This window comes from Rattus rattus, chromosome 3 (assembly GCF_011064425.1).
Source record: "Rattus rattus isolate New Zealand chromosome 3, Rrattus_CSIRO_v1, whole genome shotgun sequence".
NCBI classification, from domain to species: domain Eukaryota; kingdom Metazoa; phylum Chordata; class Mammalia; order Rodentia; family Muridae; genus Rattus; species Rattus rattus.
In genome coordinates this window covers 8991450-9008347 of record NC_046156.1, presented here as the reverse complement: position 1 = coordinate 9008347, position 16898 = coordinate 8991450, and the positions used below count along the sequence as shown (strand labels likewise).

Genomic DNA, 16898 nt, shown 5'->3' with positions numbered 1-16898 from the left:
AGATAAAAGGGGTTCTTAGGGCCGAAGATATAACTCAGTGATTGAGTACTTCCTGCTCTCTCTCACGAATGTGAGAGGCCCCAAATTGTCTCTAACTCCAGCTCCAGGGAACCCTCACATACACATACGCATACATACACATACACATGCACACACATATACACATACACATACACATGTACACACATACACATATACACACACATACACATATACACACACATACACACACATTCACATGTACTTACACACACACACATATACACACACATACACACACATTCACATGTACTTACACACACACATACACATACACCCACATGCACTTATACATACACACACATACATATACACATACACACTCACACACATACATATACATACACATACACACATATATACACACATTCACATACATATACACACATGCATATACACATACACATGCACACACATACACATTCATATGCACACACATATACACACACATACACATAAATACAAATATGACAAATCTTTTTTTTTTAAAGGAGCTCTCTGTATGATTCAGATGTGTAGTTTGGAAACCAAGTCCCACAGTAAGGGCATGTGCTTTTTGATCCTTGTTGTCCCTGAGTTCAATCAACTTAGGTCATTCTGGGATGGAGGTGGGCTGCAGATAGGATCCATTTCCTAAAATGTCATTGTACTTCCTTCCCGTGTCTGATTATTTCAGCTCAGAGAAATCAGACATTCCCCCTGATCTTAGACGCTGTGAGTGAGACGAAGAGAGAGCTCTAAGAGGCAGGTTTGTGGAGACGTGGCGCCAGGGGCAGACCATCTCAGCCAGAGGGATACACTAAAGAGTTCTATCCCACAACAAGGTGAGCAGTAATGCGTCACCAGCTTACTGTGGCTGACAGTAATTTTGAATATCCTTACTACAAAAATTGATGTAGACACGAGGAAGTGCTCAGCTGAGCCATTCCATGATGGATGTGTCCTTCAAAAACACCATTTTGAATATAACATAGAGGAATGTGTAATTTTTATTCATCAATTTTAAGCTGTTAATTAATAGATCGTTGTGGTAAGCAAAGTGCCTCTAAAATAAGGAAGTAACAGGGGGGACCCAAGTCAGTTGGTCCTTTCTTCCCAAGTCTTTTCACAGAATAAATGCATTTCTGTCATGAGTTTGGTCACAGTTGTGTAGATCAAATAAAATCTGGTTCACCAAGGTAAGGCCTGGCTAGCAACAGGAGGAGCCTCAGTAGCCATGGCACTGACGGGGCAGGCCTTGAACTAGAGAAGTTTGACAAGATTCCTGAGGCCACCTCCCCAACACTGGCTCTAACCGCTGCTGACCAGAGCTTAGGTATAGTGTGAGAGACACGGAGTCATTGAAGCTAAAGTGATCGCTATGATTAAACATAGAAACAAGACAATGCTTTGTGATGTTCTAGGGGAACTAGCAGCATATGAGACTTGACTGTTGACAGTTGGGGTGTTTTCCATGGAGAAACTGTTTCCTATCAGTTCTATGACCCTGCCATGATCTCTTGCAGCCTCAAATGTACACACATTGTTTTTACTACACCAGGGGACTGTTACCTAGGATACTGTCCTTTCTGCAGTCACTCACCAGCCAGGTTAGTCCTCTGAATGGAGCCATCATTAATGGTTCAAAAATATAATTATCACCATTAGTTTATGAAAAAATACATTTCTGTGGCTTAATGGTGCCGAGCTTCCTGCAGCAAAAGCAGCCAGGGTATATTAGAATACCAACACACAGGGACTTAAAGGAGACGATTAAAGGTGTTGTTCGATATATATCATATTGACAGCAAGCGAGTCATGCACACTTATGAGGCTATTTCTCCCCCACAGATACTCTTCCGCCATCATTTTTGCTATTTATGTATCTAGTTCATTGGCTGAGTTATTCATGCATCTAATATTTACTGATATCTTACTATTATGACCTAGAAGTTAGGGTTCTAGAAAGGTAACAGAGTGAGGACCAATGACAAAGCAGGGACAGACAGTGGAGGTTGACAGAGCATTCTGAGAAGGCAGGAAGTCTGGGCTGTCCATGGTGACACGCTCCTTCTATGGAAAGTTCCAAGACAACGTGGTGAAGAAGCAGATGCCAATGTCAAGTGATGCTGCTATCGCCATAGTGATTTTCCTCAGCGGATTTGGCAACGGCATTCAGCCAGTTTCTAAGCCAGCCTGTCCCCACATCCTCACCAATGCTGAACATTTAAACCCATAATGTGGACAGAAACTATCCTTGGTATGTGACTGCCAAGTTGATTCACACTGTCTACTGTGCAGAAAAATTCAAGGGAGCAAAACTACCAGGATGACCCTTAGAAGTGCACAGGCCAGCAGAAAATATCAACAGAAAGATGTCCTCTCCTGACCAACTTACTTCACTCACTGGCTTTAGGCACCAACGCTTGCTGTGCACGTGCAGAGGCAAATGCTGGGAAGGCTGAGAAATTCTTAAAACCAAAAGCACATTTCAGATCATTAAATAAAAGCATTTCTTAGAGGAAAGTGAAATTCGAAGTTATATTAAGTGCAAACTGATACATTAAGAATGGAAAATAGATTCTTTCCGGCTCCGGCTGCCATAGAGGAACCGCCGCCACGTCCGCGCATGGGCGGTGGATGGTCGTTCGGACTAATTCACCGCAAGACCGTCGGAGTGGAGCCGGCGGCGGATGGCAAAAGGGGTCGTGGTGGTTATGAAACGCAGATCCGGTCAGCGAAAACCTGCCGCTTCTTACGTGAGCACCACCATCAACGAGAATGGTCGGGCTGCCTTCAGCAGCTGCGGGCACAGGATTCGAAAGAACAAGCACTGCTCTAATCTGTGCATGGCGGCCACCCACGGAGCCAGTGCCATCCTTCGAAGCCAGAAGCCTGTGGTGGTGAAGAGGAAACGGACCCGCGCCACCAAGAGCTTCTGAGCCCCACACCCCAGAAATAATAAAGAGTCCACTGACTTGTAAATAATAATAATAATAATAATAATAATAATAATAATAGTAATAACAACATTATTATTATTATTATAGAAAATAGGTGCAAACTTATGTATAGATCTATTAACTTATTGAATGAAAAAATGGCTTAAAACATTATTAGAGTGTCTGAAGGATTTGAAAGACGTGTGTGTGTGTGTGTGTGTGTGATTTCTTTTTCCTTTTTAAAAGATTTATCTTTATTATTTTAAATTATGTGTAGACATGTGTGCCTGCATACGGATACGTGATGTAAACACATGGGAGTCCAGAGGCCTTGGACCCCATGGTGCTAGACTTACGGACAGTTGTAAGCTCCCTGCCACTGGTGCTGGTAACCAAGGAGTCTGTAAAGAGCACGAGTGCTCTCAATCTGAGTCATCTCTCCAGCCCCCAAGTTTCCTTTTCTTGTGCATATGCTATCCTGACTTGTATGCCTGGAAGCCAGTAACACTTAGCAGATGCGCACGTCCTACAGCTGTTTGGAGAGTGCATGCGCACTTGCTGCTTAGTGTGCACTCAAGGTCAAATGCTCTCTCCAAAGGGATTCATAAAAGACGATCAAACCATTCCTGACCGAAGCAAGACAGTGTCCACTCTGCTCATTAACACCAGTTCTCCTCGCTTCAAAGAACTCTCCCTTTTGACTGGTGAGAGAACTACTTGAAAGTCCTATCTACAGGCAATAGCTGAGGTTATCTATGCACAGTGGCGCAAACTGGCAAACTCAGTAACTTGGGGCAAAGGAGTGGGTTGAAGGATTGTGAGTTCAAGGCCATCCTCTGCCTCTCACTTTAAAACAAAACAAAACATCGGGAAAAAAAAAATCCCAGTCAGCGTTTGAGAACATGTGCCTTACGTTCTCCAGGTTTTCTTGTGCATCCTATGTGTGGGAACCATGGAGACACATTGATATTTTCTACCTGTTCAATCTGCAAGCATCACTGACTCCACTATTTCCTACAGTAATATGTGACATCAGGACTCAACTCCCCACCCCATCTCCCGGCCTTTAAATAAGCACCGCTCTCCTGTGAAAAGCAAGCAATCCAGGCCTGTGACCAAGGCCTGGAATCCTAGTTCCTGGGGAGGCTGAGGCAGGAGGCCATGTAAAAGGCCACCCAGAGCAACAGAGTAGAGTCAAGACCAGCCCGGACAGCTTAGTGAGACTGCACCTCAAAATATAAAACGTAGTCAGGGCCGGGTTGTAATTGATGGTACTAAGCTCGTCTATAGGATCCAACGTCCTAGGTTCAGTTCCCAGTGCCTGGTCCTTCTATCCTGAAAGATCTAATAAATCACTTGATAGATTTTGGAGTTTAGAACAGGGGGTGGAAGCTGGCTCAGTAGAGAAAAGCATTTGGTACCCGCCTGATAGCCTGAGTTTGGTCCTCAGGATCCACATGTTGGAAGGAGAGCTGACTCCATGTTCTATGTCTTCTGAACCTTTTCACACATTCTGTGGCACACACACACACACACACACACACACACTCATACACAGTCTCATACACAGTCTCACACACACACATACACACTCACGCATATACTCACACACACATACACTCACACACATTCTCTCACACACACTCACACACACACATACACACTCACACACACAAGACTCTCAGTCTCACACACACACATACACATAGACACACACTAGACACACACACAAAGTCACACATACACAGACACACACACATATTCACATACACATAGACACACACACTCACACATTCTCACACACACTCACATACACATAGACACACACACTCTCACACACACACACTCACATTCTCACACACTCATACCCTTAGACATACACACATAGTCACACACAGAGTCACACACACACATACACACTCACGTACACATAGACACACATTCACACACACTCTCTCACACACACTCCCACACACTGTCACACAGTCTCACACTCACTCACACACACACTCTCTCACACAAATATACATAGGCACACACACTCACGCACGCTCTCTCACACATACACACACTCTCACACACAGTCTCACACACACTCACACACTCACACACACAGTCTAACAGTCTCACACACATATTCTCACACACACACTCACACTCTCACACACTCATAGACTTAGACATACAGAGTCACACACAGAGTCACACACACTCACACTCTCACATACTCTCACACACACTCACATACACATAGACATACACCTCTCACACACAAACTATAAAGTTAAAACTGCTTTTTTTGTTAGGACATAGGGTGGGAATAATTCGTTCCTGGATCACAGGATGGGAACTGACAGTCTCTAGCTCTCCTGTGTGTCTGCACCCTGCAGACTGGCTCCTTCTCAGGGTTTGCATCTGTGGTTGGCCAGAGAACCCACATCAGTCAGTGACTGCAACCCTCAGGATCCTCAGCAAGGCAATACCAGAGCCACGGACATTTAACTGTGCTCTGTGAGATGAGACCTTTCTGCTTCCACTGGCTTGTTTACCTAAGAGCGATGTCTCCATGAGGCACACGTGAAAATTAGCTCAAGAGTCACGGTGTGGCCCCCATCAGCAACACACGCACAGACGCGTTCTTCTAACGCATTTCATGCTGGTTGAATTTGGAAAGTTTAGCAGTGGTGGACAAGAAAACGCAATTTTTATGAAAAAATATCAAAGAAATCATTTCTGAACATTCTTGACGGCCATTTTCAAAGCACCCCTCAGCGATTCCTGGCAAGCTAATCTTTGGTTGCTGTCTCATTAATAAGTGAGTAATTTTCCAAGGCTCTGAGAACGGGTCCTTCAGATTGTGCTGGTGCCGCTGAACTGAATGGGGACTCTCAAGTGTCACTGGGCCCGGGTGGCAGCTGCCTGACCTTGCTCTTTGTGCCCTGAGAGAGAGCTGGAATGCAGAGGTGTGATCAATCACTCCCTGTAGCAGGGAGTTTCCATCATTAACTGGCTGCACTTTTCTTGTTGTTGGGAAATATGAGTGACTTGGGAAAAACTAATATGAAACTAAAAAAATAAAATCTCTCCAAATGTTTCTCCTCTCTCCTCCCCTCCCCTCTGCTCTCCTCACTTCTTCCCACTCCTCATCCCCTCCTCATCTCTGCTCATTTGCTCTTCTTCCCTCTCTCTCCCCTCCTTTCCCTCCCTTTCCCCTCCCCTCTTCCTGCTTCTCCCCTGCCTCTCTGCTTCCCTCACTCCCCCTCTCTTCCCTCCTCTCCGCCACTTCCCCTCTCCTCCCCTCTGCTTCCCTCTGCTATCCCTTCCTTGTTTCTCTTCTCTTCTCCCATCTCCCCACCCCTCTTCTCCCCATCTGCTTCCCTCAACCCGCCTTCCCTTCTTCCCTCCCCTTCTCTCCCCTTCCCTTCCCCCTCCCCTTCCCTTCTCCCCTCCCCTTTCCTACCCCCTCCCTTTCCTACCCCCCTCCCTCCTCTCCCTCCCCCCCCTTTTCCCCCTCCCTTCTCCCCCCCCCTTCCCCCACCTCCTCTTTTCTCCTCTGCCCTACCCCCCCAGAGCCCCACCTCACATGGGTCCCTGCATCTATCTACACCAGGACTCTACACAGCACATGATGCCTAGGGGAGAGGGTTTGCTAGAATATTTGAGGGTTCAAGTAAAACATTTCTTGATAAAGTTCCAAAAAGGTTCATGGTTAAATTTTAACAGAGAACCAGGACGGTAGGAATATCTACCAGGGATTTCAATCCATCATTTCCCTATATTTCTTATTTATTTATTATAAGATCATTTTATAAATATTAAGTGTCTAATGCGTGTGATGTATTTTTTAAAATTAAAATATCCTAAACTTTTGGACTGAGAATATAGTTCGGTGGTGGGGCACTTGCCTAGTGTGTGTCAGGCCCTGGGTTTAACCCCCACCCTCTGCCCTAGACTTCCAAAGTATCCACAGGAAGAACTGGTGGACAGTTCCACTAATTTGTTCTAATGTTTAATAACTGATACTTAAAAGATTTTTTCAGATATACCTCATGCTATTTTCTTAAATACAAACACATGCACTCAGGGTTGGGAAACCAGACAATGCACTAATATTTAAACTCAACGAGAAACATTCGTAAAGAGATGACAAAGGGATGGACATGAAAGTGCCTGCCTGTGATGTCAGCATCGCCTATGATGTCAGCATCGCCTATGATGTCAGCATCGCCTGTGATGTCAGCATCACACATGATGTCAGCATCACCACTTGTGCTCTCCTGTGATGTCAGCATAACCTGTGATGTCAGCATAGCCTGTGATGTCAGCATCACCACATCCTCACCTGTGATGTCAGCATCACCACATCCTCACCTGTGATGTCAGCATAGCCTGTGATGTCAACATCACCACATCCTCACCTGCGATGTCAGCATCACCTGTGATGTCAGCATAATCTGTGATGTCAGTTCCATGACCTTGCTAAATGTATTGAATAATTGTTGGCATTCATTTTATAGATTATTTTAGGACTTTTTTTCTAGATCATTGGGGTGTTTTGAATATGCTTGGCCCATGGGAAGTGGCACTCTTAGGAGGTGTGGCCTTGCTGGAGGAAGTGTGTCACTGTGGGAGTGGGCTCTGAGGGTCTATACTCAAGCTCTGCCCAGTGTGGAAGAGACCTCCCTCTTGGATGCCTGGGGAAATCCCTTCCTTGCTGGCTTCAGATTAACGTGAAGAACTCTCAGTTCCTCCTGCACCATGTCTGCCTGGATGCTGCCATGTGTCCCGCTATGATGATAATGGACTGAACCTCTGAATCTGTAAGCCAGCCCCAGCTAAATGTTTACTTTTATGTGAGTTTCCTCACTCATGCTGTCTCTTCACAGCAATCAAACCCTAAGACAATCATCATGTAATCCGAAAGTACAGATGGACCACAGAATACCTCTGTGCTTAGATCCAAGAACACCAGCACTGAACATCATATTACACAATGTGAGGAGTTCTTTCCGGCATCAATGAGAATTTGTTAGGCTGTGACACACAGAAAAGAGAAAGTGCCAAGGGCTTACATATTAAACGGGGTAATCAAGAGATGTTCAACCTGTCAGAGAGTTTGTCACTCCCCACTTCCTGCCATCTACCCCACCCCGTATTTAGATCCAGTATCCCTGAGTGTACACTGGGGCAATGCTGCTAGGGAGAAAGACGTTTCTCTTCTAAGTTGAGGTGTCATAGAGAAGCCGTCACTGAGAGGTTAGAAAAGCAGAGGATGAGTTGCTCTATGAAATAGAGAAACCTACTTCAAATTCAACAGGCCCAGCTAGACCACACAGGGCATCAGCCATGACCATGCTAAACGAAATGACCAGTCACCGACATTCATTTTACAGATTATTTTAGGATTTTTTCTCTCTAGACCACCATGCAAGCCACAAGTTCAGATCAACTTTTCCCTCCCCACATTTACGCCTTTCATTCACCTTTCTTCTTTTAGAGAGTTATCTGGAACATCGAGGTCAATGCTGCACAAAGTAGAAAGAGGATACATATCACAGTTGCCAGGATTAGGAGGGAAGCACACAGCACTGCACCAGTACATACAATGTCAACCGTGGGGTTTATAAAATACATCTTTAGTCAGATGAATGCTTTCTCCCTATTCCCAATATGCTAGGCTCTGTGCCCACCCCTGACCCAATAAATGGCTGTTGAATGTTGCTGAATGCTTTCCCCGCCATCGTCAAAGCACACAGTCTATTCTGCACTAACATTTCAGGTTTTTGGACTAAATTCCTAAATACTTCGAGGAATGTATGTGTGTACTTGAGAACACTGCCTTACACAGCTGCTGGACAGGGTGTTTTAGATGTGCTTATTGTTCAAAATGTCTCACTATTGGTATCTTATCTAGTTGTTATATTATACAATGAAAACACACATAGAACTTTCAGCTCTGTGTGTCCATTTCAGTCCTCTCATTTGCTTATATCTATAAACTTAAAAAACTTATAAACGATTTGAAACATTTTATTAGTATATATTTTATAATTAATACGTCACTGAGCACGCAGTTGAAAATGCAACTTTAATTCCAGTACTCAGAGACAGAGGCAGGCCCATCTCTGTGAATTTGAGGCTAGCCTGGTCTACATAGCAATTTCTTGGCCTGGCAGGGCATCACAGTGAGAAAATACAACTGTCTTCAATTCAAAGGATCTGTTGAGTTAACCTGTTTTCACTAGGACACGTCCCTCTGTTCCTGGTAATTGCCTTGGCTGACTGTAGCATCACCAGTGTCCCCACAGACTTCTTTTGTTGGTGTTTGTATGGTATATCTTTCCTTTATTCTTGACCCATGTCATTATTTTAATAGCACGTATTGTAAAAAGGAAGTATATTCATTTATACCGAAACAGTGAAGATCCCGTGTGAATACTCCAGTCAAGGTGGGGATCCTGCGCCGTGCAAAATGGCATCCTGTCAATTCCTTTGGTAAATTCCACACTCCATTCAGTTTTTTCCCCTCGTCATATGGGGCGCCCTCTACACACGTTCCCTGTTTACAGACTGCAATATGCTTACAGTCATAGCTAAACTGGAATGATACGAGAATAATATTCTGGGTTTCCAAAATCTATGACAGCCAGCTTAATTTGACTTTAGTTTTTGGTAATTACTTAAGATTCTCAAATTAGAGCTGCATATGCATTCTCTCCAGGAACTGCTGTCTGCTAGGGAAAGTGAGGGGACCGGGACAGCCCCTATGTCAGCGTGATCACTGCAGGAAGTACCGGGAAATACCTACAGACAACCTTTTGTACCTGGTCCTTGGGAACCATTCTTTGGAAATGAACAGATGTGTGTTTGGTGGCAGAAGGTGGTGTAGTTATTGAGGAATTCCTGTATACAGGTGAAGGACCCGGTGACCCTAGCAAGTCTGCTGTGTACCATACACTGCCTTGGCCTCTCTAGCCCGCTTTCCTCCAGTTCTGTGACAAGGTAGGTAGCCCTTCCAGAATGGAACTATAGGTTCTGCTGACCTCTGGCTTCTGCTGGTTTGGAATAAGGGCAAGGAGGACATTGGAAGGTGGCAGACAGGAGGTCAATGATTATTCCCTTGGCTCTAATCAGAGGCTGCCTTCTTCTGTCTATGGAAGGTCAAGGCCCCTGCCTGTGACCCTCTTTTGAAATCTGTTTCTTCTGGGCTCAGGTAAAAAGTTTCGGCTTCTTGGACCTGCAGCCCTTGGGATGAGGAATGCTCTCTCCCACCAGCCATATGGTGTGAAACTATTGCTTTCTCACACCCCGTGTTCATCTTGTAAAGGTGTCCTACGCACACCCGCTGAAATGCCTTTCTGCTTGGTCTCTGTGAGTGTGCCCTTGCTTTCCCGTGGCGCCCCAACAATGCAGCCGTCTGCTGAACAACATGCATGACTATGACAAAAGCCACAGGCATGTTCCACATTGTAACCTAACTTTCTGCTTAAGCAGAGGGGAGAACACAGTCAGCAAGGTGGGGAGTGTTCAAGAGGCTAAGGCTGGAAGCTTGTTTTAAAAGGAAAAGGGAAAGGGAAAGGAAGAAAGATTACCAAAGATTAGTAGAGAGAAAGAAGGAAAAGTCTATGATGGGGCAGTGGTGAGACCAGGCACATCTAGCTCACACCAGACTGCACTGGACAGAGATTTATTGGAGAGACATGTCACTCAAAGACATGTGTCATTGGGAACATATCTTTTGCTGGACTCCCATACTGTGAGGAAACCCTCCTAGTCAGGTGAGTTAAGGGAGAAGATGAGTGCAGGCACAGATGTTAGATAATTGTGTGTGTGCTTTTGATTGCAAACAACAACGCAGTTACCACCAGATCGCCTGCTCTGTCAGGACAGATAGCACCCCTGAGAATCACTGGACACTAAGTGCACTGCCAGACACTAAGTGCAAGTTGGAACTTTTTGTACAGAGGATGTGTAAACTTGCAGACTCTTGGGTTCTACTCAAAGAAAATTCTAACTCAGTCTGTGAAGTAACATAGACAATGTGGTTTTTTTGTGTGTGTGGTCTGTTTTGAAACAAAGTCTTATATAACTCAAGCTGGCCTTCAACCTCCTTTTAGCTGATGATATCCTTAAATTCCTGATTCTCTTGACTTCACCCTTCAACTGCTGGGATGTCAGGGATCTTCCCACACGCATGCATACACACACAAACATACATGAATGCATGTAAGCACACACATGCATACATACATACTCAGACACAATGCATGTACACGCGCACACACACGCATGTAAGCACACACATGCGTGCACACACATGCACATGCACATACACAAATACAATGCATACCTGTGCACACACACACACACACACACACACACACACACACACACACTCTCTCTCTCTCTCTCTCTCAAGCAACATTATCTAAATCTAGGTTAGAATTGGTGGTAGGGCTTCCTTCTGGCTTTCTGGGTTAAGACCCTTGGAGCTTTGTGTTCCCTGTGGCCCTGTGGATCATGAAGTCCCTGAGGCAGAGAGAAGCCTGAACGCTGCATGGTTCTAGCCTCTAGCTGCCTGAGTGTGCCCAAGTGAAGCATCAGACACACGAGAAAGGACAACACTCAGGTGCTCCTAACCCCAGCTGCTCCTGAAGAGCAGCCTACCTAGAGAGCCTGAGTCGAAACAACTAGCCAAACAGCTCTCAGATTATTGTTCCACATAATTACTGCCTGAGGAGTTATATGTTATATGTCACTAAGCCTCGAGATGATATGCTACACAGCACCCGTACTTAATATGCCCAGCAAACATCGAGAATGACTTTGATCCATAGCTACACAAAGCCGGAAAGTTACCTTTCACTTCATGTAGGTCGGTTATAAAAATCTCATCAGCCCTTTAGTTTTAATGGACTTGCATTGTATCACAACACATTGCAATAAAAATAAATGAATAATTATCTTCTAATAGAATTTTAATATCGAAGGCTAATTATTAAGCAATTATAAACAAGCTTCTAAGCCGTTAGTTCTAGGGGAAGGCATCAAGATTTTATTTAATATTTTGCATGGAAGTGCCAATGCTTAGGAAAATATTGCATAATTAAAATGAAATCATTCCCCCTTAAGAGCAAATCAGATTTGTCCCCCTTAGGAAGAGCAAATCAAATTACGAGTCCGTCAAATCAATTCACTATGCACAAAGGACAGCAGCAGCCTTTGGGGTTGATTTTCCTCTATATCTAAGTTAAAAAAAACATATTTATCTAGTTGAAATTCTTTTCATATATATATTCTCAGTCACTCAAACTCAGAATTGAATCTATTTTTAGACTCCCTTTTAATGGCAGGACTGATGCTAAATTATAAATGTTACAGGGAATCACTAGAAAACAGAAGAATTTCACCCAGACCACCATGTACAGCTGCTCTGGCAGATCTTGCTTCTTAATTATTTTTTTTCTTTTTTTTCGGAGCTGGGGACCAAACCCAGGGCCTTGCGCTTGCTAAGATCTTGCTTCTTTAACCTACAATGCATGAAGAATAGAGTCCACAGGGCTGGGTGAGCTCAGGGGCCATGCTCCTCCTACCCATAGTTATTTAAGAAGCGGTGAATGTGGATGTGTGGTCCAGCTCATACTTAGCATGTAGGTGACACTGGGTTCAATGCCCAGCATCAAAATACATATCCTCTGGGTATGCTGGCACAAGGCTGTAAAAATTCAGCACTCAAGAGGGGAAGGCAAAAGGATTACTGAAAGTTTAAAGCCAGCCTGGGCTAACACAGCCAGTGGCAAGCCAGCCTGGGCTAACATAGCCAGTAGCAAATCAGCCTGGGCTAATATAGCCAGTACCAAGCCAACCTGGGCTAACAGAGCCAATGGTAAGCCAGCCTGGGCTAATACAGCTAGTACCAAGCCAGCCTGGGCTAACACAGCCAGTGCCAAGCAAGCCTTGACCACATAGCATGACCCTGGCTCAGAATGCTTAAACAAACAAGAGGCAGAAGCCTGAAGAGATATAAATGGCTGGGCATAATGATTAAGATGCCTTAGGAAGACTTCAAAGTCCCTTCCATGACCTCTGCCACCACAGCCACCGCAGCACAATCTAAGTCGATGTGCTTGGCGTTGGCCTGGCTAACATCGCATTCTGTCTGTGAGCATTCCACTGCCAAACTCTGAGCACACCTCAGAGAAGAAAACTCCATGGCAACCATTGCCTCACCGAGGGGAGTGGGTGTTCAAGGAGCTGTCACTTCGGCTACTCCAGTTGCCAGCGCCTTTGGGTCTGCCCTAGAAATGCTGAGTCCTCGATCCCACGATGCCATGGGGTATGCGATCTGATGTGGGGGTGTGTGTGTCTCGGGATGAGAAAATGAGGTTCAGGAGGTGGGAATGTATCTTGTTTTAAGTTTATTATTAAAAGTTTCTAAATAGGAGGAGTGAAGCTCCCGTAATCTTCCACCCCTCACCCTCAGAACGTCACCTCTCGCCTACAAAGGACTTACACATCTTCGTAAACTTTCTCGTGGTGCAATGACATCATGAGGGAGCTCTGCCACGCAGTGAGTGAAGTTTGGAACTTACAGAGTTTCCGCTGTTCTTTTCAAACTCTCGATTTAAATTATAGTAAGTTTAAAATCAGTTAATAGAAAAAAATAGTTTTCACACCAAAACGTAAACTGATGTGATTATTACTATTTCCCATAGACCTCACTTTCTCAAACATTCTGGGTGTGTTTTATAATTTGTTTTATAATGAACAGTAGAAGCAGTAGAAGCTAGTTCACACATGATTTGTAATGATGGTGTGTGTGTGTGTGTGTGTGTGTGTGTGTGTGTGTGCAAGATTACGGAATCATATCCAAACATACTCATGGGGAAAGTAAGAAAGTGAGAAAGAGAGAGAGAGAGAGAGAGAGAGAGAGAGAGAGAGAGAGAGAGAGAGAGAGAGCGCTTAGTTAATAAAACTCTTATTGCACAAGCAGGAGAGCCTGAGTTCAGATCCCAGCACCGGCCTTAGAAGCTTGGCGTGGTGACACATGCCTGCCATCTATCAGTGCTGGAGACTTGGCGACAGGAGGCTCCCTGCACTCACTTGCTATCTGGCTTAGCCCGCTCAGTGTGCTCTCGGTCCCAGTGCCAGGCTCTAAAGCAAACACACCAACAAGCCCAGGCACACGGTGCCTGAGAACAAGAGTTGAGTGCTAGCCTCCCTATCCAATACCCACACCTACGAGCACACACGTGTGCTCCCTGCTCTCTCTCCCTCCCTCCTACCTCTCTCTCACACACACAGTTGGGAAAATCTATTTTCCTCATGTACCCTGTATCTGGAAGGACACATTATCTACACCATCCTGGGAGAGTAACCTGGATAAGGGTAGAATATGGTGCCTATTCCAAATTACGGCTTAAACTAATGAAGTATAGACAGCCAGATGACACACTAAATACTCTATGAATGGACTCTACACATACCTGCACCACGAGAACTTACAGATTCATTCATCTCTGTGCTTACATCATGAAATGCCACAGCAAGAAAGGTTAATGAGTATCTGTTCTGCCTTTGTTTGTTTGTTTGCTTTGATGTACTGTCTTGCTATGGCCCAGCCTAATCTCCTACCTGGAGCTTACTGGGTAGCTCATATTAGCCTCAAACTCACAGCACTCTTCAGCCTCCCTGCTCCTGCGACTACAGGTAGGCAATGCCACGAGATGAGATACGGAGAGGCCCTTGTTTTTCCCCAAGCTTCAGCGGATGACTGGGAAACATCTAGGTATCTGGCTCTCATCCCATTTGCTTTGTCCTCTCCCTGGAGTTAAATGATTTTCTTCAGTGTGGTTGCCAGCCAAGCTTCTTATTCTGTCATCCAGATCTGGCTGGCTGTTGTCTCAGTCACTGTTGTATTGCTGTGACCAAGACACCAAGACCAAGGCAACTTACAAAAGAAAGCGCTTAGTTCGGCAACTCACAGTTCTGATGGTTAGAGTTCATGGTTATCATGGTGTGATGCGTGGCCGCCTGCGGGCAGGCACAACCCTGGAGAAGTCACTGAAAGCTCATGGGCTGGTTTGCAAGTTGAAGGCAGAGAGAGAGAGCTAACTGGGAATGGTGCTGGCTTTTGAAACTTAAGCCCAGTGACATTCCTCCAACAAGGTCACACCTCCTAATCCTTCCCAAATAATTCCACCAGCTAAGGATGAGACATTAAAATACACGAGCCCGTGGGGAGTTTGTTGGATTTATTCTTTTTTTATTTTTACTTTTAATTTTTTGTGGTGCTGAAATGGAACCCAGGTTTCAGCTATGCTAGGTAAACCGTTTACCAGAGAGCTACACCCCTAGCGTGATTTTAGGCTATCAAATGAGCTGGTTCATTTTTTGTCAACTTGATACAGAGTTAGACATATCTGGGAAGAAGAAACTGTCACTGAGAAAATGCCTGTATTATACTGGCCGGTCGGCAAGTCTGTGGGAGCATTTTTTAATTAATGCTTGATGTGGACAGGCCCAGCCCACTGTGGGTGGAGTACAATGTATACAAGGTATATGAGGTAAACGTTTATGTATATAAGTATATGATGATGATGTATGTGATATATATGCATATGTATTTATATATAGAAAGAGCAAGAGAGAGACAGAGACAGAGACAGACAGACAGAGAGCTCGAGTCTGGAAAGCAATCCGGTAAGAAGCTTCGCTCCATGGCCTCTGCTTCAGTTACTGCTTCCAGGTTCTAGCTCTAGGTTCTTTAATTCCCTTTATGGTGGACTACAAGCTATAAACAGAAATCAACCCCTTTTTCCCGAGCCGCCTTTGGTGGTGATGTTTAGCAAAATAAAGAAAGCTAGGACATAAAGTAATATTGCAACATTTGTGAACGGGAACACCACAGCACGTCTACGTTTCTCAGAGCACAGGAGTAGGAGCAGGGGATGGGGTATACTGAGACGGAACTCTCAGGAGCCCACGCCTGGGCTCACCTCACCTCTCTGAGTGCCAAGGTTTGCACAGATCCACGTGTAAACTGCTCCTCCTGACATTGTTGGCAGAATCAACATGTACTCGTGTAAGGACGTAGATGAGTTTGAAACAATGCCTGCTGCATGCTAACTCTCCTGCGTGTGTTCAGTGTGATGTGTCTACCATTAATACACTATTTACACTAACACACTATTTCTCCTTTCTCATACCAGTCCAGCTCTGCCCTTCAGTGCGTCATAGATGTGCAACAGAGAGGCCAGAACTCCAGTTTCCAGTGGGCTGACAGTTTAAGGGAACCCAGAAGACTGGAGGCCCTGCTGGGAGCAGCCTGGTGGGAAAGGGCTCTCTGTAGGGTCATCACTGTTTGGGGTAGAGGCTATATTGAAAACGAAGCAACTGCATCTGGCACTGGGGACAACATGGAGTCATAGGGGGCATGGGAGTGGTGAGGAGCCCCTGGAATGGGATCTGCTGGACAGGACACAGCTAAGACGAGGGGAGGTGGAGTGGTCATGTGGGATATGAACTCTAAGGCCTTCTAAGGGTCAGACTGCGGATAGAGAGGCAGGGCTGGGCTGGGGACAGTCATGAACTGAAGAAGTCCTTGTCTAACAACCAGCCGTCACCACTGCGATCCAGGAGTGTGTTCTGCAGCCACCAAATTTCCAGAAAGCGGCTTTCTATTTTCTAATCTTCCAATTTTAAGTTTTGGCACACTGTTTTCTGAAAATGGTGTCTGCAGCCCACACTCAGCCTGGAGGCTGTCTGTGCCTAATCCCTAGGGTAGGAAAGCCAGTGGTCTTGGTTCCATGTCTGCACCAAGACTGGAATACCAGCTGTGTCCTTGCCTGATGGTGTCACCTGCCTCTGTCTCTCTATCTGCAGAGGGGAATGAAGTGGTCAATCCTATACATCACATTACAATGTATAGTATACATT

At 45.1% G+C, this 16898-nt stretch overlaps 1 protein-coding gene and 1 pseudogene across 2 annotated transcripts in view; one reads left to right on the top strand and one right to left on the bottom strand.

Moving 5' to 3' along the window:
- The window catches only part of Ak5 (adenylate kinase 5), a 193904-nt gene that overhangs the window by 153647 nt on the left and 23359 nt on the right, over window positions 1–16898 (bottom strand). The window lies entirely within an intron of this gene.
- On the top strand, window positions 2648–2960 carry LOC116895158 (annotated as a pseudogene).